Source organism: Ambystoma mexicanum, chromosome 1q, assembly GCF_040938575.1.
Source record: "Ambystoma mexicanum isolate Mex_15411 chromosome 1q, UKY_AmexF1_1, whole genome shotgun sequence".
NCBI classification, from domain to species: Eukaryota; Metazoa; Chordata; class Amphibia; order Caudata; family Ambystomatidae; genus Ambystoma; species Ambystoma mexicanum.
In genome coordinates, this window is record NC_090922.1 from 680,208,900 (window position 1) to 680,232,292 (window position 23,393).

Consider the following 23,393-nt stretch of genomic DNA (forward strand, 5'->3'; position numbering starts at 1 on the left):
GCTATACCCACCGACCCAGTCCCCTTGTGAGCACACAGGCATAGACCTGTATACTGCCTATAGGGCAATAGGGCCAGGTCTAAACCACAAACACAAAATGCTTGTGTGTGCCATTTAAAAATAAATTAACGTGCCCATCATTTTGGGGCAATGTGGGCCAGTTTGATGAGTTCCTTCAATATGCGGCTAGTAGGAGTGAACACTGTTGGTGAATATACATTTTTTTAAATGCACGATTTGTATCACCTTTTCATCAAAATACTCACCTTTGGGTAATATTCAAACAGTGTCCGAAAGGGAATGACTAGCAACTTCAAACTGTGGGACAGGTTTTCATTGGCGCATGAGACAATCTTATGGCCCAGTATGACCCTATTCAAAGGGGCCAACTACTATTGATACTAGGGAGGAGGATGGATGTGGACGAGGTGAAAGCAAAAGTGCCAGAACACTGCACAGTGGATATACAAAAATATGTTGATTGCAGGGACGGAGTCTTGAAGAGGGGAGTCTGACAGACACTGGGTCTGGCCTGTCCATGTGGACAATGGATATCACAGAATCTGGTACAAATTCTTTGAGGATAGGCGCAGCCACATCAGCATGACATGGAGGCATAGGGACACAAGTAGTCAACACAATAGGAGGTTGTAAATCACATTGGCCCTCATTACGACCCTGGCGGAGAGGGGTTTACGCCAGCGTAATGCATGGCGTACCTCTCCGCCAGACTACGACATTCCGTAGCGCCATGGTGATTTTTACGCCTGCTTTTTGCAGGCGGAAAAATCCATGGCGCTACGGGACTTGTTGTTAATTACGCCACCGTAATTTACGGTGGCGTAATTAACGCCTTCCCCACTCCCATTATACCCTATGGGGCAAAAATGGGAATGGGGAAGGGTAAATGGGGATTGGGGACTTACCGCCCCGCCAACCTCGGAATGGGGCGGTAAGTCCGCCAACCCCCATGGCGGTATTGGCAGCTCTGCGCCATGGTCCATGGTGCAAATTGCACCATGGACCTCCGCCAGGGTCGTAATGAGGGCCATTGTTTCACAAGATATGTAAGATCAGAGCTAAAAATATCTTTTAATAGATAAGAGAAACCCTACAAATCAGCATGTGTCTTGGGACATTCCTTTGTGGGTAGCCCAGGAAAGTGGACCGACGAAACAAGAAGCAAACTAACATTTAAAAACACAACCACATCAGGGTGGAAGCATAGTCTATTCTGACCAAGAGCGTTCCCACAAAAATGGAACACACCTATCAGTAAATGGGATGGAATTATTCCATACAGGGATTTTAAACCTACTAGCAACAAGGGAATGTGAATACAGCTGTAGGAGAGCAAGGGTCTTTTGAGTGTACCTGAGTGGCCCTGGACCCACACAGGTGTGGCAGCATGGGCCTGGATGGAAGCTGCCAGCAAGCGCAAGAGTGCTCACCAGACAAGATGCAGGTCCCCAACACACGGACCTGAGAGCCCACAATGGACCTGAGAGCCCAGGATGGCCTGTTCTTGTTTCCTGGTCCAAGTGCCCACAAAGTACAGAACTATGATAATGCTGCAGACCTGTTGATTTGTGAAACTAATGCAGTAATCCTGTTTGGTTTATTATTGTTATGTTTAATAAAAGACACAGACTTTCATTGCCAACACAAAAACAAAAAGGCTGCATAATTTAGTATGATGTGTAATGTATATTTTCAATGCTACACAGAGGGTAGCTATTCAATATCTTGTGGCACCTTGAGCATCCACACCCACCCAGCTGCCTTGTGAGCACATGGTTTAGGTGCAAACTGCCATTGATACTAGAGAGGGAGGGATGGGGATGGATGGACTTGAAGAGGGGGGTCTGGAGACACTGGGTCTGGGGAGGTCATGTGAACAATGGTCACTGTTCAGAAGTGTACATTCTGTTTGGCACCTTGAGTGTTCCCACCCAAACAGCCCCCTTGCGAGCACATAGCCACAGGTGCGAACAGCCATTGATACTGGAGGGGGGAGGGATGGACATGAGGTGAGCGCAAAAGGGCCAAAACACTGCTGATGGGACACACACTTATGTAGATTGTTTGGGCGGGTTCTTGAAGAGTAGAGTTTGGAGGATCCCTTTTGAGTTGTACATGATTTTTGGCAATTTGAGCATTCCCACCCAGCCATTACTACAGTGGGGAATACTGGAGGGAGTTTGGATGGTGATGAGGTGAGCGCAAAAGGGCACCAACCATTCTTTCATGACCCTCATAGACGATTGGATGTGTTCTTGACTCACTGAAAAATTCCAACAGGTATTCGTATGTGCTCATTTGTATTTTATTTAGTTTGGTGATGCTGATGGCGCAAACAAACTACACATTGTATACTTGAGGTTGCAGCACAGTGTTTGAAAATCCCCTGTATTGTCCACTGTCGCTAGGGAATTTGGAGCAAATGGCTGGAACGACACAGGCGGTTGCTACTCGTCGAATGCAGAATCCAAGACTTGTTTGTATGTAGCAACTATTGCTAAAGAAGGAGAAGAAAATACATTGCAATGTTAAAAATACCCAGAGATCAAATAAATGCACAATTGGCACAAAATATGACATTTCGAAATTAAATAAGGTTTTGTGAAGACACTGATAAATTAAAAGAAACATATTTAAATAAAAAGCAAGTAACAAGTTTAAATCAGTTCTGCTAGTGTAAGTACGTGTTTGTGGGCTTCGTACTAGGAATGTAGCTGAACAGAGAAGAAACTAGTCACGGGCGATCAAAACTAAATACAGTGAGACGACTGAAAAAACAACTGCAATGTTGTCTGCTCATAAAGGGTCTGTTTATACTTGTTGAGGAAATAGGCGTCCTAGCATTTCCATGGAGACACGTCCATAGCTTGCGCCCAGAGAACGGTGACACAAAACGTGCATTGGCATTGTAAAAAGGGGCATAAGCATCTAGTGATGTCAGTTTGAGGGGTGGGTGATCTGTAATCTTGCAGCGAGGGCACTTGAACTTAGGCCGATGCATCACGAGATAATACTAGCACAAGATAGTGGCACCCGGCCTGTTGTTTTCCCATTTGTAAAAGTGAGGAAAACTAAGATAAGATGCATAGCAAACGTTTTTAAGATTGATTTTAATATGCTTAAAAATACATGCCCGAACGATCGAGAACATTTAGAAAAAAAAAATCCTTACCCGAGTCCCCTGCGGGGGGCGAAGGCAGCCTCTCAGCTGCGGGGAGGGTCGGGAACAGAGGCTGTGGAATCCCGATGAATTACCGGCCGGGTAGGGACCTGGCGAGAGCCAATCAGAATGGCTCTTGCCTTCTGATTGTCTCTCGCCGGGTTACTAATTTCAAATAAAACCTCAGTATTTAAGGAGAAAGTTGCTGTGAGTAAATCATGGTCACTAAGCTCTGTTGGTATTACCTGAAAAAGATCACACCTACTGAATAATTCAGCACTCACACATATATGGTCAATACAAGAGGAGTATTATACTCTATGCCAAGTTGGCACATTCACCAAGTCTCTGCTAACATTACCATTTAACTTCATGCATCCCCAATTACTTAAAATATGTGCCCCAGAGTCACCATTGGCCTTATTTTTTCTTATCTCCATCCCAAAATTAGACCCCTAGTCAGAGTCTAAATCATGGCAAATTGAATTAAAATCACCAGCTAAAATCATCTCACCCGGAGTATGCTGTAAAAACCATTCATCCAGGATCATATTCAGATTCTCAAAGTACAGAGAAACATGAGATTTTTCGACAGGATTTCACTAGACATTTATAATTAGGATATTATTAAATTGCACTTTGTGAGGAATTTCATAATTCTACGGCTAGTAGGTATATATACATATCCCATACTTCACCTACTATAACTTTAAGGTGACTGTTAAAAGACCGCCTGACGGGCAGCCAAATTCACCTCATATTGCGGGTTTGTAGATAGTGTTGAAGCCCTCTTTGTAGATATGTTTCATTAGCCATGTTTCATGGAACAAGAGGATCTGAAAGTATTTTACTATCATATTTCTCATCATATGCCTATGACCTCTTGAATTCCATGATAGTACCTTACACTTTCGAAATTCACTAAAGGCATTTAACCATTTAACCCCCTGCGTGTTAGACCCATTTAAACTCTTAATGGCCCCTGAAATCCAATGCCAATTTTTAAAATTTTCACATTGATTGTTGCAGGTTGGTGCTGGCTTTCCTGCAACTGTCCCCAATGGTTCCTTTACAAATGTATGGGTTCCCCCTATACTGCCTGCTCGTCCATCATCTTTATAAGTAGAAGGTTTCAGGTTTTATCTACCCCCCTCTGCTACAGGAGCAATGTCACAGCCCATTGTCCTGAAAGTTTCAACTTCAGACAAGAGCCTTTATGTAATTACTCTATATTTTTAGGGCAACCAGATCAGGGTGTTTATCATCAAGAAACTCCACAAGTTCCAAGTCTTCTGAGGAGATCAGCATTAATCTAGGTATATCACACAATAGGCCCAATATGTTGAAATGATTCAATAAGGGTCTATTTGCTTACTGTAAAACAAATTCAACCATAATATGCGGTACATTGTTGTTATTCACCTTCGACCAGCTCAAGCTTTATTGGCCACCCCCAACAGATTCCCTCTTTGAGTTGATCAAGCTAGTTGACTATTTGATTGCCATTCCAAGAAAAAATTCCATAATGTAGCAGCTTTTCTACAAACTTTAGGTTTTCCATTAAGCCACACACCTCAATGCCCTTAGAGACATGAACTATTCCCCTAAGAGGCTGTGTGGAGCAATTTATATTTCCCATTTTCTACAACCATTACATGCTCTTAAACTAGGAGGTTTACTATGTGCATAGCTCCTTATCCCAGTCTGATTCACAGTCTAACCTGCAAGTCTAACTATGGGGGGGTGCTTCGGGCAGCATTTGTATGGCATCAATATTAGGGAAAAGGACAACCATTATATCTCTTGCTTGAGTCAAGTTCAGGTTCATATTATTTCTCTGTCCATCCCACTTTTTCTCCTTTTAACCAGGCCTAGGTACATTATTGCCACATCCTTCTGGGAGAGGTAGAGCTCTCATACATTTCTGTGAGGATTTCTAATTAAGGTTCTTGCTTCTCTGGTTTTTCGGATTCCTGCTATGAGTCCCTTTGGTCCATTGTTTTATTAGTGGCGCTCTACGGGAACGAGGCTCCAAAAGTGCAAAACAATCCTCAATCGTTCCTTTGTCTCTAATAACACATCCTTTATTAGTATTAACCTCTTCCAAGTCAAGTGTTGCTGATACTATTATTGGAAGTATGTGATTTCACCAAATCCACTTCACCTAAAGGTGAAATCTTCAAATTGTTTTTCTTTGATTTTTTTTTATGTGGGGTAGTCCTCCAGCACCCCACACTTACCCCTACCGTATCCTATACCTGTATCCCACCCCATCTATGTTTTAAAATATGCACACTTACCCAACCAAATTCGAACAAAACACATTTTGAACATTTCTCATGAGGTGAAATTGGATTCGGTGAAATGTAGGTATCCACCTATTATTACCAAAATGCCCATCTCTTTTAGTAGTACTATATTACTTTCTTTATTATAAACACTCCATAAGTGTTTTCAAAAAAGTAGGGAATGCAGGATAGCTTGAATTGCCATAAGGCTATCAAAATGGCTTTTTACTTCCACCCAAATATCATCATATAAATTCACTATAAAAGTGAGGACCAAGTTTAAAGCAGAGAGAGATGTTGGACATTGGCTTGTTATTTCAACTGTAAAATGGACATCCAGAAGCTTTGCTGGTGCACTTGTGGGGATGCAGCTATATACTAGTCCAACATCGAGACACCTAGGCATTATCTCAATATCGCTGGCATATGTCATGACCATTGCCCCTGGCCCTCACTGGCAAGTAAGCCTTCCAGTTAGGGCCAGGTCAAAGGCCTTAAAACCTCATCCAAGACTCTCTTGGAGTCAGTCCTGCCACCTTTGGCGCCAGGCTCATAACCATCATGAAGACCAACATTAGAATGGGACAATTCACTTGGGACAATTTAACTTGGGGGGGTTCAGCCAACATGGAGGCACACACATAGCTCAGTTACAAGGAACTGAGCTATGCGGTCTAGTCTTTTGGGTGTGGCAGGCCTGGGACTACTTTACCTGGACTACTTTGGGTGTGGCAGGCCTGGGACTATTTTACCTGGACTTCTTTACCTGAGACTATTTAAACCACACCCAAACAGCAGAACATGCTTTGCGTTATTCTGCTGTGGGCATCGTAACACTCACCGTGTCCAGTTCTTTGATGCCAGCTTACCTGAAACCAAGGACCTGCAGAGAGAGAAAGAACAATACGAAATTTACCTGGAACAGTATCCTGTCTTCAATCCATCACCGACTTCAGTTTCACTCACCTGAAGGTACGAACTCCATCATCCGGCACCGCATGCATCCTGGAATACCATAACCTGGAAAGAGGAGAAACAAAGACAGTATTAGTAAGTGTTTACTCACGTTCCCTCCTGAATGAAGAAAGCCACACAATTCTTACCTGGGTAGTCATCTCTTCGTCAGTATCATTGCTGGAAAGTTACAGTGCTTGGCGAGGAACATCGCAATATGCAAGGAGAGAAAAGACACAGGTTAGCAATATAAAAGGCGAAACAGTGCTGCGCATCGCGCATTACTCACCGGACAGAATCGCGCACTCCGCGCTTTCGCCTACCGGTCCATGCTCATCTTCAGAATGCATGACAACACCAAAATACCTTTCCATACCTAAAAGGAAAGACGCAAGACATTATTATTCTAACTAAGAGGAACATAAGAACTGCATATAAAGACTGTAAAGCAGAAAACCTATGGAGTCGCAGCAGACCTGGATTCCCACTGGGGGGGCTTGCACCAGTGAGGTAACTTGGTCGCTGCTTGCCCCCCACATCTACGTGCCCCTGCCACGAGAAGCAGGATGGAGAATCCACCTTTCACAATATTAAGGTGAGGAGAGGGCCCAAGGGGGAGGACGGAGTTGAGGCCAAGGGAGGTAGGAAAACATAAAGACAATCTGGTATTGAATCCAGCTCTCCTATACTGCAGACCCATCTTTAACCAGAGGCCTTACCAAGGGACCGGGAGAGCGTTTGAGAGAGCAAATCATCAAACCAGGGCTGGGTGGTGTCCCCGTGGATACCAGGTGAGCGTAACAGAACGCAAAGACTCAATAAATAATATTATCCACCTGGGCGTCATGGAGACTTCAGAGACTGACCAGTTAGTTCAGTTGTTGGGACAATTACGCGATGAAGTACATTCAGCCAGGCAAGAAACCAAAGCTCTTAGGAGCGATTTGATTATTACTAAGATGGTACTGACGAAATAAGTAGACAATTGCTCCAATCACAGGCAGGACAGACCCCATTGCCTGGTAACATTCCACCTGCACCTGTACCAACTTCTTCCACCAATCCAATACAAATAACCCTTCCTGGGGCAGTTCCTTTAGCTCCACCTGAACGATTTACAGGGGACTCCAAGAAGTACGCAACGTTCATGCTAAGTACTGCACTTACCACTTTCAAGACATGGACGCAACGTTCATGATCCAGTGTCTTCTTCATTTCCTTTGCAGACCTGGGGCTTTTCCTAACGACCAAGCATGGGTTGCTTTTGTCTTGTCATATCTGAGTGGCAGTGCTGCGGATTGGTCGGTACCATTGGTAAGTCAGGATAACCCGTTGTTAAATGACTTTGGGGTTTTCCAGATAGAAATGGAAAAACTCTTTGCTCGTCATACCCAAGGCCAAGCATTGCACAACAAACTTTTGTCACTCCGTCAAGGAAGTCAAGACTACATATATAGCAACATTTAACAGACTAGTTGTTGAAGCTGGGTGGCCTGAGGAAAAAAGGACCACACTATTTCATCGGGGTCTATGAGGGGAACTAAAGGATGTCCTTGCTCAAGAGGTTAACCCACCGAAAGACTGTGGAGGATTCATCAACCTTGTGGCGCAATTAGATCACAGATTACAAGACCGAAAAGCGGACCGGATAAGGTTAGACACTCGAGCTGTGTATGTCCGGTCAAAGGATAATGTTCCACGTACATTGGAAAACACAGTAGAACCCATGCAAATCGGAGGTGTACGGCCCCCTTTAACTAAAACTGAAAGAGGCAAGAGAAGTCAACAGCAATTATGCTTATATTGCGGAAAATCAGGCCACTTCCTCACAGAATGTCCAGTGAAACCACCAAGGAGAACTGTTGGAGCCACAGAGAACGAAAATAATAACAAGGAGTCGGAAAACTACCAAGCCCGGCAAGCGTAGAGGTCCGTTTGTCGAGCGAGAAATATGAGCCACAGACCTCACACTTTGCATTACCAGTAATTTTGATCAATCACCGACAACCGTCTCGGATGCATGCTGTCCAAGCATACAAAGACAGCGGAGCTGTTGGGAATTATGTAGACCAAGATCTGGCAGCAGGGATGGGGCTTCCCTTCTGCTCTAAATCGACTACTGAAAAAGTTGCTACTGTTGATGGGACAGAAATAGCTTCCGGACCAGTAACCCAATGCACAGCAGCACTAACCCTACTGTGCCAGGATGGACACCGAGAATCTATTGCATTTGATCTCATCAAAGCTCTTCAGTTTCGACTAATCTTAGGGATGCCATGGTTGGTAGCTCACAACCCTCTAATAGATTGGCGTGCCAAGAAGTTGGACTTTTCCGATGATTGTGCTTGCCCCTGTTATTACCAGGAAAAGGGGAAAACAGACTTATGTACATCTGCTACTCCCAGTACGGCAGCGATTGTACTAGGTGTGACTAGTACTCTACCAAATGAATACCAAGATTTTCAAGACGTGTTCCAGAAAAAACAAGCCAATACTCTACCACCTCACAGCCACTACGATTGTCAGATCACCTTATACCTGGTGCGCAAATACCTTGTGGTCGAATCTATGGACTGACTGAACCAGAAAACCTCCATTTGAAATCTTATCTTGATCAGTACCTGGCAAATGGATTTATCCGCCCATCTAAATCACCGGGAGCCAGTCCCTTATACTTCGTACCAAAGAATGAAGGAGATTTGAGGACTTGCATCGACTATCACGCATTAAACCAGATCACAGTAAAAAAACTTTATCCACTGCCCCTTATTCCTGAATTATTGTATCAAGTCAAAGACGCCAAAATCTATGCCAAACTGGACCTTAGGTGTGCGTACCATCTTGTTCGAGTGAAGAAATGAGACAAATGGAAAACCGCCTTTCGTACCAAATACGGCTTGTATGAATACCGGGTAATGCCTTTTGGACTTTGCAACGCTCCTGCTGCATTCCAGTACTTTGTGAATTATGTTTTGCGGGAGTTCATCGATGTTTGCGCCCTTGTTTACATTGATGACATTTTAGTGTATGCTACTACAAAAGAAGATCATGTCAGACATGTCCGCTCCACCCTTACTAAACTCTGCCAACATAAACTGTATGCTAAACTTGAAAAATGCTCTTTTCATGTCACCGAAGTGGAGTTCCTCGGTTTTATCCACACACCAAAAGGTATCAGAATGGATAGGCACAAGGTAGATGCCATTCTTAACTGGCCGTCACCAACTTCATTTAAAGGAATCCAAAGTATTTTGGGCTTTGCAAACTTTTACAGCTGATTCATCCCAGATGTTTCCCAAATAGTGCATCCAATTACATCACTATTGAGAAAAAAACAATAAAAAGTTCCATTGGACTAAAAAGGCAGAGAAGGCCTTTCAAGAATTTAAGAAAAAAAACACTTCTGCTCCAGTTTTATGGCATCCTCATCCAGACCTCCCTTATATAGTTCAAACAGATGCCTCTAGCATGGCTATGGGAGCTGTTCTCTCACAAAGGGACCCATGAATTGGCCAGTTACGTCCTGTGGCCTTCTGGTCACAAAAATTCTCACCTCCCGAACTCAACTATGCTATCACAGACAAAGAACTTTTGGCTATAAAATCAGCTTTCAAGGCATGGCGACACTATCTCTTTGGTGCTAGACATACTGTCATGGTCATAACTGATCATCGAAACTGGCAATCCCTAAAAACAGCAAATGCTCAATCATCCGCCAACTGCGGTGGGCTCTTTTCTTCGCTGAACATGTCTATGTGATCACCTAATGGCCTGGAGTCCGAAACGGAAAGGCTGACGCCTTGTCCCGCATGGGTGTTGATGAAAAGGTATACATAACTCCAGATCCAGTAGCCATCATTCCAGAAGACAAACTCCTGGGTCTTACGACAACATTGACACAGGGTGAACTCCAAAACAAGATCCAACTCTTAATGGATCCCACTTTCTCACAAGAGTGGTGTACTCAAGGAAAACATTACACCATTAAAGACCAGTTACCATATTTTAGGAACGTCTATACTTGTCAAGTAAAGATTTACAAGAGCAAGTTATTTTGGGTTATCAAGACTTCCTGATTGAAGGTCATCCTGGAATTACCAAAACTCTAGCTAAAGTAAAACGAAACTATTGGTGGCCCACCTGGCATAAATACATCATAGAATGTATCCAATCTTGCGGTGTGTGTGCACAAAACAAGTCCCAAAAGCAGAAACCAGCTGGTCTTCTCCAACCATTGGAAAATACTCCCGCACCATGGCACACACTGTCCCTTGATTTCATTACAGATCTACCTCCCAGTCCAGGATTCAACACCATCTTAGTAGTTGTAGACTTGTTCTCTAAAATGGCACACTTTATTCCTTTTAAGGGTCTTCCAAATGCATCCAATTTAGCAAAAGTATTCCTGGAGGAAATCGTACGGCTACATGGCTTTCCATCGGTCTTGATCTCAGATCGAGGTAGTCAGGTCGTATCCAACTTCTGAAGGAAATGTTGTTCAATGGACAAATTGACATTTGACTGTCCACAAGTCACCATCCTCAAACAGATGGCCAATCAGAAAGAACAAACCAAACCCTCGAGCAATACTTACGTTGCATGTTACATCAAGTGGAAAGAAATTGGAAGGACTTGTTATGGATAGCTGAATATGCCTATAATAATTCATTACACACCAGCACTGGACAAACCCATTTCTACACTATATATGGTAGACATCCACATACTTCAGAATTGTATCTATCAACCCCTTTGGAAATGCCAGCGGTTAAAACCCTACATACTACTATTTCCCAGGCCTTCAAAGAAGCAGCAGAACATTTACTCCAAGAACAGACAAAAGACATTCGCTGACCAACATCATAGTAAAGCCCCCGACTATCAAATTGGAGACAAGGTCCGGTTAGCATCAAAATATGTGCCCATAAAAGGGACTCAGACCTTTCGTCCCCGATATCTGGGACCTTATTCTTTTGAATCCTTAATAAATCCAGTGGCAGTTAAATTAGCCCTACCACCCACTATGCAGATTCATCCATGTTTCACGTATCACTCCTGAACCGGTACAACCCGGTACTCGGGTTACAACGTCACCAAAACCAGTAATAGTTGACGGAGAACCAGAGTTTGAAGTACAGGATATCCTAGACTCAAAATACATCAGATCAAAACTATACTACTTAGTTGATTGGAAGGGATACGGCACTCAAGACAGATCATGGGGACCTAGTGAATACATCCATGCACCTCGCTTAATTAAAAAGTTCCATCAGAATTACCCAGCCAAACCAGGACCAGGCAGAAGTGCCACTGTGAGAGGGGCCCTGGGGGGGAGTGCTGTCATGACCCTTGCTCCTGGCCCTCACTGGCAAGTCAGCCTTCCAGTTAGGGTTAGGTCAAAGGCCTTAAAACCTCATCGAAGACTCTCTTGGAGCCTTTTGGCGCCAGGCACATAACCATCATGAAGACCAACATTAGAATGGCTCTATTTACTAGGGACTATTTAACTTGGGGGGGGGGGTTCAGCCAACATGGAGGCACACACATAGCTCAGTTACAAGGAACTGAGCTATGCAGTCTAGTCTGTTGGGTGTGGCAGGCCTGGGACTACTTTACCTGGACTACTTTGGGTGTGGCAGGCCTGGGACTATTTTACTTGGACTTCTTTACCTGAGACTATTTAAACCGCACCCAAACAACAGAACATGCTTTGCGTTATTCTGCTGTGGGCAGCGTAACGCTCACCGTGTCCAGTTCTTTGATGCCAGCTTACCTGAAACCAAGGATCTGCAGAGAGAGTAAGAACAATACGAAACTTACCTGGGACAGTATCCTGTCTTCAATCCATCGCGAACTTCAGTTTCACTCACCTGAAGGTACAAACTCCATCATCCGGCACCGCATGCATCCTGGAATACCATAACCTGGAAAGAGGAGAAACAAAGACAGCATTAGTAAGCGTTTACTTACGTTTCCTCCCGAATGAAGAAAGCCACACAATTCTTACCTGGGTAGTCATCTCCTGGTCAGTATCATTGCTGGAACATTACGGCGCTCGGCGAGGAACATCGCAACCTGCAAGGAGAGAAAAGACACAGGTTAGCAATATAAAAGGCGAAACAGCGCTGCGCATCACGCATTACTCACCGGACAGCATTGCGCACTCCGCGCTTTCGCCTACCAGCCCATGCTCATCTTCAGACTGCATGACAACACCTAAATACCTTTCCATACCTAAAAGGAAAGAAGCAAGACATTATTATTCGAACTAAGAGGAACAGAAGAACTGCATATAAAAACTGTAAAGCAGCAAACCTATGGAGTCGCAGCAGGCCTGGATTCCCACAGGGGGGGGCTTGCACCAGTGAAGTAACTTGGTTGCTGCTCGCCCCCCCACATCTACGCACCCTGCGACAAGGAGCAGGATGGAGAATCCACCTTTCACAATATTAAGGTGAGGAGAGGGCCCAAGGGAGAGGAAGGAGTTGAGGACAAAGGAGGTGCGAAAACATTAAGACAATCTGGTATTGAATCCAGCTCTCCTATATTGCAGACTCATCTTTAACCAGAGGCCTTGCCAAGGGACCGGGAGAGGGTTCGAGAGTGCAAATCATCCAACCAGGGCTGCGTGGCATCCCCGTGGATACCAGGTGAGCGTAACACACATTAGAATGGGAAAATGCGGTTTGTTGCGATAACTCTGGGGCCTCTGATACAGTCATCACCAAAGACTGTATTGAACCGCTGAGGATGTAGATCTTCTTCTACCCCAGTATCCAACAACCCCAGTTTTTCACTTCACAGTCAACTCGGTCAAAGCACAGTGCCTCTTTCCCCATTAGGTCTCCTTGCTGAGCTTTATTCTTGAAATTGTATTTTGTTGACAGCACAAGGCCAGTTTAACCGAGGTTGTATCATCAGTCTGGTTGTTATAAGAAGGCTTTACAATAGTTTCATCAGAACCATGTGAACCAAATGATTGGTCCTCCAGACTACCCTCAACATTGGAGTTTGGTTGCCTACTACGTAAGTCATGTATTAATACTTCTTCAACCAGAAATACTGGGTCTTACCTCTGGTCACAATACTTGTCCCACCAGGCTGAGGTTAATTCCACCGGGACAATCTATTAGCCACATACCTCAGATGGGCAGTGCCTCTTGCCTCCTGCAGGCTGCACTTTTTCTCTGCACACATTTTAATGGGGCAGATGAATACTCAGCTAATACCCATTGTCCCTCCTCAGATGAGTATACAAGTACCACTTGCTATTCCTACCCCTCGCCAGAATGATCCAGATGAGAAACAATACCAGCTGAGACAGCATGTTCGCCCCAAGAGTCTGGGGTGAAAGAGGAAAGTAACCAGGACCATGAAGTTGTCATTATAAATGGAATAGATGGGCGAACCAGTAGAATGATATGTAGTTTCTAGTATACATGTACATAGAAATGGAGAATAACTAGAAGGCTACAAATATACACACAAAGTACACATTGCAGACACAAGTACCTATAGCCACAAAGAGCACATTGACATGAAGAATATTCGCATTTAGACATGAAGTACACATGCACGCAGACACAAAGGATATTTCCACATAGGGACAAAGAACATATATAAATATAGGTGCAGCCTCTATAATTATTAACATGATAAGATGCAAGACATAACATAATTAAGAATAAACCAAAGTCTAGCCATCTTCCTAAATGCAGAGGCCATAGCAGGTTTCAGAATTAAGCATGTCCTCAGAACCAAAGATGTTAAATGTATTATAGAAACTTAGGCAGGCCTCAAGCAGTAGGTCAGAAGCTAGGAAGGGAGTAGTAGATGAACGAAATGCAGGCACAAGATAACAGTTCCCAGGACAAGATGTGGTTGACTCCCCAGTTAATCAAGTTTAATTAGATCACAAATCAGCCCTTGATGTCCAGATGCACAAGATCAGCACACCAAAAGCCTTTATAGAAAGTAATTTACCAGTGCCATGAGTGGCCAAAAGGAACACAACATGCATGGTAGAATTAGCTAAAAGCCTAATACATAGAAGGAAATACACTCTTAAACACGTTACCCAACATGTGATCCAGATATGAAAACACACTGCCTATTCATTATGTGCTAAACATAGATAGGACACATGCAGAACTCCCTCAATATGCACACAGACACCAGACGGCAGACATAGCCAAGTTCAAAGCCCCATTGTCTCAGAATGATTAGGAGTATTCTTTAATTGGATATATGACAGACCATGGAAGTCACTTCCCCAACTTGTGTCTCACTCGTATTGTGACATCCTGTCAAAGTGTCCAATGTTTGTAAGCTAGGTGCCAACCAATAAGAAATCCCCTTGCCTCACCACCCAGGATGGATAGTGCCAACCAATCAATTAGCCCAATAGTGATTTAGTATTAATATTATCTGTAGGTAGGATGGGCCCAGGTGGAGCCATCCAATAGGTAACCACCAATTGAGTAACTAAACGCTAAAATTCTATTTGTAGCTCGGCCTACTAACTAACCACAACTTCCCATAGGTTTTGTAAATGGATAATGTAATGTGACAACATTGATGATGCAATTTTTTGTAATTGTTAAAAAGACACGATTTTAGGAGATTAAATGTTTGCATGCTGTCCAAGCTTGGATTTGCTGTCTGAATAAGGCTGGGTTATGAAGTGCACCTGAGTCCACCATCAATGAGTATGTTTCCTGACTGATTGTGTCATCCTCAGCACCCCCTTAACAATGGGAACCCTGCATCACCACAGCTTAAATCCAAAATCCAAAACGTAGGGGTGGGGTAAAAAACACCAAATTCATCAGTGACAACAGAGGAAGATTCAAAATGTTCCAATTGTTCCAAGTAACACTTTGGAGTCACATAGCTATAGGAGCTGCCTCAGCAATGCAGACTGCACTTAACACTGCACTTTTCTTGAACTGTATTAATCCACTAGAGAGATTAACAGATTTGGTGTTGTTGAATTTTTCTGGGCATCATTCACCTGCATTTCTGCAAGTTTCTAATGTCTCAGAGTTCTCTGAAGCAGCCATCAACTGGCATTTAAGCACTGGGTGAGCCCTCTGGAAAATGTGCCGAAACCTCATTAGTAAATTAGGTTCTCTGCTGTGCTTCTGCTAGTACTGCTAAGAAATCCAGGGACAATCAAAATTTTGTTTAGCAATCCCGTTGATCCTGAATGCTGCAGGGATGGCTTTCTCTCCTGGCTCAGTGAACACGAAAGCCCCCTCTTAACGACCTGAGTGGGCTGGTAACCTTTGGAGGATCTGCGTGGACAAAAACTCACAAAACAGGTAACACGGACATGTGCAGAACATTTGTAATAGTACACGATCACAAAGCATGACACTAATCGCCAAGGCCTTAATTACAAAAGCGTTTTTGAATGGAAAATCCCCATTGGAAAATGCTTTGTAAATCAGGCCCTCGATGTGATATAGTTAATTAAATTGTACATATGCACTATGCAGTTCTAGCTCAAGGGCTTCTCACAGCAAGTGATCCTGTATGCTCTGATGCTATTTTAGGAAGTCAGTTTCCTGTGCAGGCCTCGTTGGAAGCCCTTCTAGTGCTTGAAAGTTTGCTTGTGGATGGAACTTGTTTCAAAACATGGGGGTTTTCCTAAAAACAAGGGAATGTTGCAGATTGAGGTGTTGATAAGCCATCTAGAAAGCAAGTTGGGGTGGTACTGTTTTTAAAACATTATCAGTGATCATCCTGTACACTCATTTGAATGTTTTCATATCACTGCTTTTCCTGATGAGGAGCAACACTAGGGACTTCAAAGACTTAATAATGACAACATAACATTTTTCAGACCGTCATCACAGCTTCCTCCTGCATTCGAAATACTCTTATAATAAGTGCTATTGTTATCCAATGAAATAGTGCTCTATTGATTGAGAATGCACTGCTGTGTCTTCTTTACTGGATCCAAACATTTGTCTGCAGGTTGCAGCCAAATCTGTGTGCTTACCGCCATTACCTATCTGTGCAATTTCATCCAGGATTAACGTGTCTCTTTAATTTAATGTGAGAAGGAGGAAAAGGGACCAGCATTACGTTGTTGTCTAGGGATGAAACCTTTTACTTGATGATAGTTACTATATTGTACTGAATTGTTGGGTCGAGACTGGATCATTGAATTTCTTGAATGATATGCAGTCCCTTCACTCTAGATTCTGTGGTCTGGGGGGACTTGTTTGTTTATACTGTATGCAACAAGTTTGAGGTTCGATTTGCTGGTTGCATGGTCTGTTTTCAATATAATGGAGAGCTCTGCACTGACAATTCCAGTATGAACGTATTTATTATTGATTTAGATCATTTGTTTTTGTTGCTTAATGAGTAATTTTTAGTCCAGGGCTTCCATCAGCAATAGATATAGTTGAGCAGTGAAATATGTTGTAGATCCACTATCTTGGATTTGGAGTCAATGAAAGGGAATGTTTACCAAATATTTTCACAGACTTGGGTGTACCAAGAAGAGCTACTGCCTTGGATATTCCCTACAGATGTCCACCTATGTGGTAAATGACAAGTATTTTATCACACTATGGGGAGTAACTGGGTTTCTGACATGGCCACAATATATATATATATATATATATATATATATATATATATATATATATATATATATATATATATATATATATATATATTCAGTGAAATAACTTTGTTAAAGGGACGTTATGGTTAAGTTGCGCTACTAAAAACCTATGAAATTCAGTGAAAAAAACGTTGCCAAAGGGACGTTATGGTTCCAAGTAAAACCGAAAAACCCTTGAAATGCACCAGTTATGGTAAGCTAAGCAACCATAACTCACGCCACCACCGTGCACTGCTAAGACTAACACCCAGGACATCAAAGATGACATCACAAATGTCATTGATGACAACCCATGATGACATCACATGTCTGGCTCACTATTTACTCTTTTGCTGACATATCTAGGCCGCATGGTTTTCTTCAGTAACAGTCAGAAACTAAACATTTTATTTTATTTGTAGACGTATCCTTCAAGTAGGTTCTTACAATAATTCCCTTAGAGTCCAGTCACATCATATGAAACATATACACACGGGAAGACACAAGCTTGAAAGACAGCAATCCTTTTTGTGCATAAAGATAATCAATAGACTTATGAACACTTTCTGATAGTTCTGTTGTTTTTTTATGGCTGTACTTTCCCTCTATATGGTCATATTTGTATACATTGTACTCACACTTCTTTCCTTAGGGTCCAATCACATCAAGTGATAGATATACATAGGGTAAATAGCAGCTTTGAAACAGAGCAATCATTTATTTGCATGAAAATAATCAGTTAAGTTATGAATTGTTTCTGCTACTACTTGTGCTTTTTTGCTAACTTCACTTTCCCTGTATATACCCATATTGGCATGTGTTCTTGTGTCTATGGGCCTCATTACACGGATGGCGGTAAGGATTTACCGATACCGGTATTTTACCGGGACCGGTAAATCCTTACCACCTTACTACGAGGTCCCTTTGCGGGTTGGGGAATTTAACGCCTGCTTTTTGCAGGCGTTAAAAACCAACCCGCAAAGGGACCCACGGAGCTAATTACGGTACCGCAATTTGCGGTACCGTAATTAGCGCCTTCCTCATTCCCATTATGCCCAATGGGGCAAAAATGGGAATGGGGAAGGGCAATGGTGGAAGGGGGAATTACCGCCCCTCCAACCTTGGAATGGGGCGGAAATTCCCCTTTCCGCCAAGGCGCTGCCGGTATTTTACCGGCATGAACCATGGCGCTAATAGCGCCATGGTTCTCCACCATCCGTGTAATGAGGCCCTTTGTGTTTTGTCTATAGTAATGCAATTATGTAATACATGTGTTTTATTAGCTACTTAGTACATATTTCACAGTACACAAAAATCTATTGAGAAAACAATTATCATTTCATTATTCAACATATTAACATTACAAATATTATACCTTCATCTTGTACGCTGCACACAATGTTATGTTTCTGTATGAGTAGCTTAGTATACTAGATAGAACCCCATAATAGAATGCTATTTATATCAATGCATCGTTCAATGCACTAATTAGGGTATGATATTTATTGCAATGATCCTTGACACTTGTTTCGCAACATTATAATAAGAATCCCTTGTACATATATTTCATGAAAAGTACATACACATGTGATGTCATCAGTGATGTCATCAATGACATTTGTGATGTCATCTTTGATGTCCTAGGTGTGAGTCTTAGCAGTGCACGGTGGTGGCGCTAGTTATGGTTGCTTAGCTTACCATAACTGGCGAATTTCAAGGGTTTTTCGGTTTTACTTGGAACCATAACGTCCCTTTGACGAAGTTTTTTTTTACAATATTACTTGAGAATTAGGAAACATGTCCATGACTTTCCCAAGTCCTTCTTTCATAGCAAATTGCAAAGAATTCCAGACACATGTCCTAAACTGTTCCCTCCACAATGAATTACAATTATGTCTGGATGGTGCTTTGTTTACAAAGTAGCACAGAGAGGTAGCAAGTTCAACCACTTCATTCCACGTACTCCATGCCAGTGTACTTCCACATGTGGAAATCCAAGATCTACAGCTACTCCACAGCTTTGTGCATGCACCTTCAACCAATGTATCCACGAATCTCCCATAATCCAAACAATCTGTTTTCTGAAACACACAGCCATATCTATCTGTTGTTCTCTCAGCAAAAAGAGTATTTGACAAACACTCTCCTGGCACAACACACCCAGTAAACTTTCCTGACCAATCCCTTTCACTGCTCATTCTCATTTGCATGACTTCTGAACCCAAAAATCCCCGGATGTACCTCCCGATGTCCGCGAACTACCGCCATGTCCGCGAACATATCGTAACATGAACAGCCCTTCTACCATTTCCACTTCACTCTCTGTGCCAATCCCTCATTGGATGTAGCTAAGAAATCACATGACCATGCACCAATCACATTCAAGACCTCTACATCTAACTGCATCACCATAGATCAGCACTGCAAATGTACTGTGAATCTCTCTGAGTACAAGTGTCATATCATTGGCAAGCACCATCTACAAGAAATACTGTACAAGTCTCTAAGATTTCTACTTGCAGCTCCATGCATATCCATATGCATGAACACAAACTACAGGTATGCATATTTTCTGTACAGTACATGAACACATTTTCAAACTGACTTTTAGCTTGTGTAATCTGTACAGTGAATCTACTGGTTTTTTTGCAACTATCACTTATAAACCTTTATACTATTTACTTTCTTAATACACACACTATCAAATCATGTTAAACTAACATTTTTTAAATGAAATTTATAGACTACATATATTGAAACACAATTGCATACATGCACACTCTATGTTCCAATCCCAAAAAATAATACATATACAATTACATTTATTTATTTATTTATTTGATTACTTTAATTTAAGCATGACATTAAGGCACTATTACCGAGAACAGCTTAGTTACAGAAATGGTGGTATTCAGTGGTACATTATGAATTTCACAAGACATACTAAAGATATGTTGTTTGTTACAGTTACTCATTGCAATACAATGTGTTCATTAAGAACATATCATATGTATTGAACTGGTGCGACGTATCTTATGTGATTAAGATAGTTTTAATGGTTTTAAGGAAGGCGCTGAGGATTTCAATTAAAATAATCAATATCAAAATTAAAAACAATGCTATATACAAACAAAATTACCAATTTGTTTCTTTTACAATTGCAGTGAAGACCATTCTCCTGAAAAGAAGCAGCCAAATTTCAAGAACAAAGAAGAACTAAGAATTAAACTGCTAATTTTAGAAAAAAAAGTAAGTAGAATATCACCATAATATTTGTATTATTACTCAAACATACTGTAAAGTTACTTCATGCTATTTCTGTGCCTAAAAATAGAGATTGTGCACGATTCTGTCCATAAATCCCCATGTTTTAAACAGCGATTTACAGCCAGAATGGCGCACAAATTCCTACTTTTGGACACACAAATTACCCAAGTCAACCGCTAGAATTTTCATATTATAGAACAAACAACTGTTTTTATTGTATACATTAGATTTACTATTTGTACTTCTCCACACCACTAGCTTACTTTTTTCTGTCATCTGAACCTGAGTTTAGTAACATATTAATTGAAGAATACACATCCCTACTAGTTGTAGTTCCCAATGCACAATCAGACACCATTACATACATCATCTTACTCAAACACTCATGCACACAGCACACATACATTGCAGAACACCCCAACCCATACCTTCTTTATTTTTTTCAACAGACCCTAAAGAATGCCTACCAAAAGTCAAGTCCGTTGAAAGCAACGCAGAAGTAGAGCAAATGAAAATAAAAGTGTCCAACATAAGCATCCATCTCTAGCAGAATTTGTGAAAAAAAGTTCAAACAAAACAGCTAATATAGTCATTTAGTGAAACACAAGAAGTTTCAAGTACAAAAATGTTGCTTTCTCTTTCAAAATGTAAAACAAACCAAAAAACAATTAACAGAAAATCAGCTATCACTACAGATAAAACTACTTCTTTAAATTTTAATATAGTGCAAAGTAAGCATACCAAGAAAAGTATTTTAGCCAAAATGTTCCGTCACAAAGTCCTTCAAAATCTTATAAAAACAGGAGAGAAATCAGGTTCAATGCTTAAAACCTATCGTAGGAAATTAATTTTAGAAGCGTTGATAGATAGTGCAATTCTTCTCAAAAGAAAGTTATTTATTTTAGTGTTAAACAAAATGAAACCACTAACAAAACTAATAACTAAATTACAAAAAAGAATTCTCAATAAACAAAATGTCAACAGAAAGAACTTCTTAAGTATCTGCGGAGGTGAATGGAGTCACACTACGTGCACAGAACCATACTTTAATGAAGAAGCGTACAAACAAAAACAAACAAATACAATTGCCATACATAGCAGTGGTCGAGGTTATGAAAAAGTTAATAATACCATAATGGAACAAGAAGTACTCCTTACAAAAATATGCCCAGAAAACTTAGAATTACACCTCCATTCAACTGAATCAGAAAGTCTAGTGTACAAATGGCCATGCACGTCAATATGTAACATTCCTAAACAATTTTTCAAGTCTTTACGCCAATTCCTCAATCAATATGTAAAAAGCAAAGACAAAATCAAAATTAAACTACTGCAAAATATGGATACCTGTCCAGTGCGCAAATACACAGGACTACAAGGACATTCATTGGCCTGCATTACAGGACCTACTTGTAAAACCACCTTCCATGATATCAAAAGAATATCAATACATCATTCAACTATAAGAAATCTAGTCTATAAACTGCACTATGCTAAAAGTCCTGCTTTAGCACTAGCAAATTTAAATAACATTCTTCTACATGGTACAGCAAAAGACCTACTTCAAGAAATTGACTATATCCAGAAAAAAATATTTTGGTAGTGAAAGCCATTTACAGAATGAAATAGCTTTAAACCAAATTAGCAACAATTCTACACATGGCAACCTTTTGCTAAACACATACAAAAAAGAAATACTAAAATTTAAAAGTACATCAGCTGAAGTACCTAACCATGTATGTGTATGTTGCCATAGAACTTTTTATAAAGGTCACACGAAAACTGTAGACCTATCATATAAAATAGAAGACAATGAAGATTCTAAATGGTTTGAATTAGCTCTCTACCTTGTAGCAGAAAACAAATACGAAATAAGTGACCCCTTAATACTTTGCAGTTACTGCACTACAAAACTTGACAACAACCAAACTCCTTCACGTGCTATCACAAATAATTTGGAATTATACCCAGTACCAAAACCCCTACAACAACTTAATTTATATGAGAGCATCATAATTCAAACAGTACACCCATTTCAAGCAATATTACGCCTTCAACCAAAAACAGTAAAATTACCTCCCTCTGAATTGGTAAAAGGCATTCGTGGAAAAGTAGTTTATTTACCATTAGATCTAAAAGAAAATGTGCATACACTGCAGCAATCTTTAATTATCTTAGTAAATGGAGTACCTGCAAAAGACAACAAAATATGGCAACAGCTGGTAGATTTACATAAAGTTAGATAAGCCTTACAATATCTTAAAGAGAATAATGAATATTACAACAAAATTAATATTGAAGAAAACTTGAAAGATACAACTGAAATAATTCAAGAAACACAAGAAGATGGTCAATTTGAGCTACTAGATCCTGCTACAATATCAAATACTTTAGACCATTATACAATTCATCCTTTGCACTCTAATGACACCATAGAAGATGCACTGGAAACATACCAAATGCGTTAAACAAAAGGATCACCAATCAGCATATGGGAAAAAAGTATAGAAGCACGTGCTTTTCCTCTACTCTTTCCTACTGGCAAAGGAGGAAGGTATGATGATAGACGTATTTAAATATCAGCTTCAGAATACCGCTCATTACGGATGTTTTCTGAAGATCCCAGATTTAGACAAAATGTGGAATACATATTCCACCTACTCTTTGAAAGTGAACTAGCAACTTTATGTTATGGAGTTGCACACATATTAAACTCAGGATCACACTTTCAAAATATGACAGCTACACAATTATTACAAAAAGTGCAACAAAAGGATGAGGTTTTACAATCAAATATTACAAATCTATTAGCAAATATGCGTGGTACTAAAGAGTACTGGTTTCAACGTCACGGAGATGTACGTTGTATGACCAGAAACCTTGGCCCACCCACTTGTTTTGTTACTTTAAGTTGTGCAGAATATGCATGGGAAGGTTTACATGATTTCCTACGCATATCAAATAAAAAAAAAACAAACATAGATAAACTGACACCAGGAGAACTTTGTTCTTTGGATCCTGTTAATGTTTCAAGATATTTTCACCATCGCTTCATTGCTATGCTACATTTTATTTGTAATAA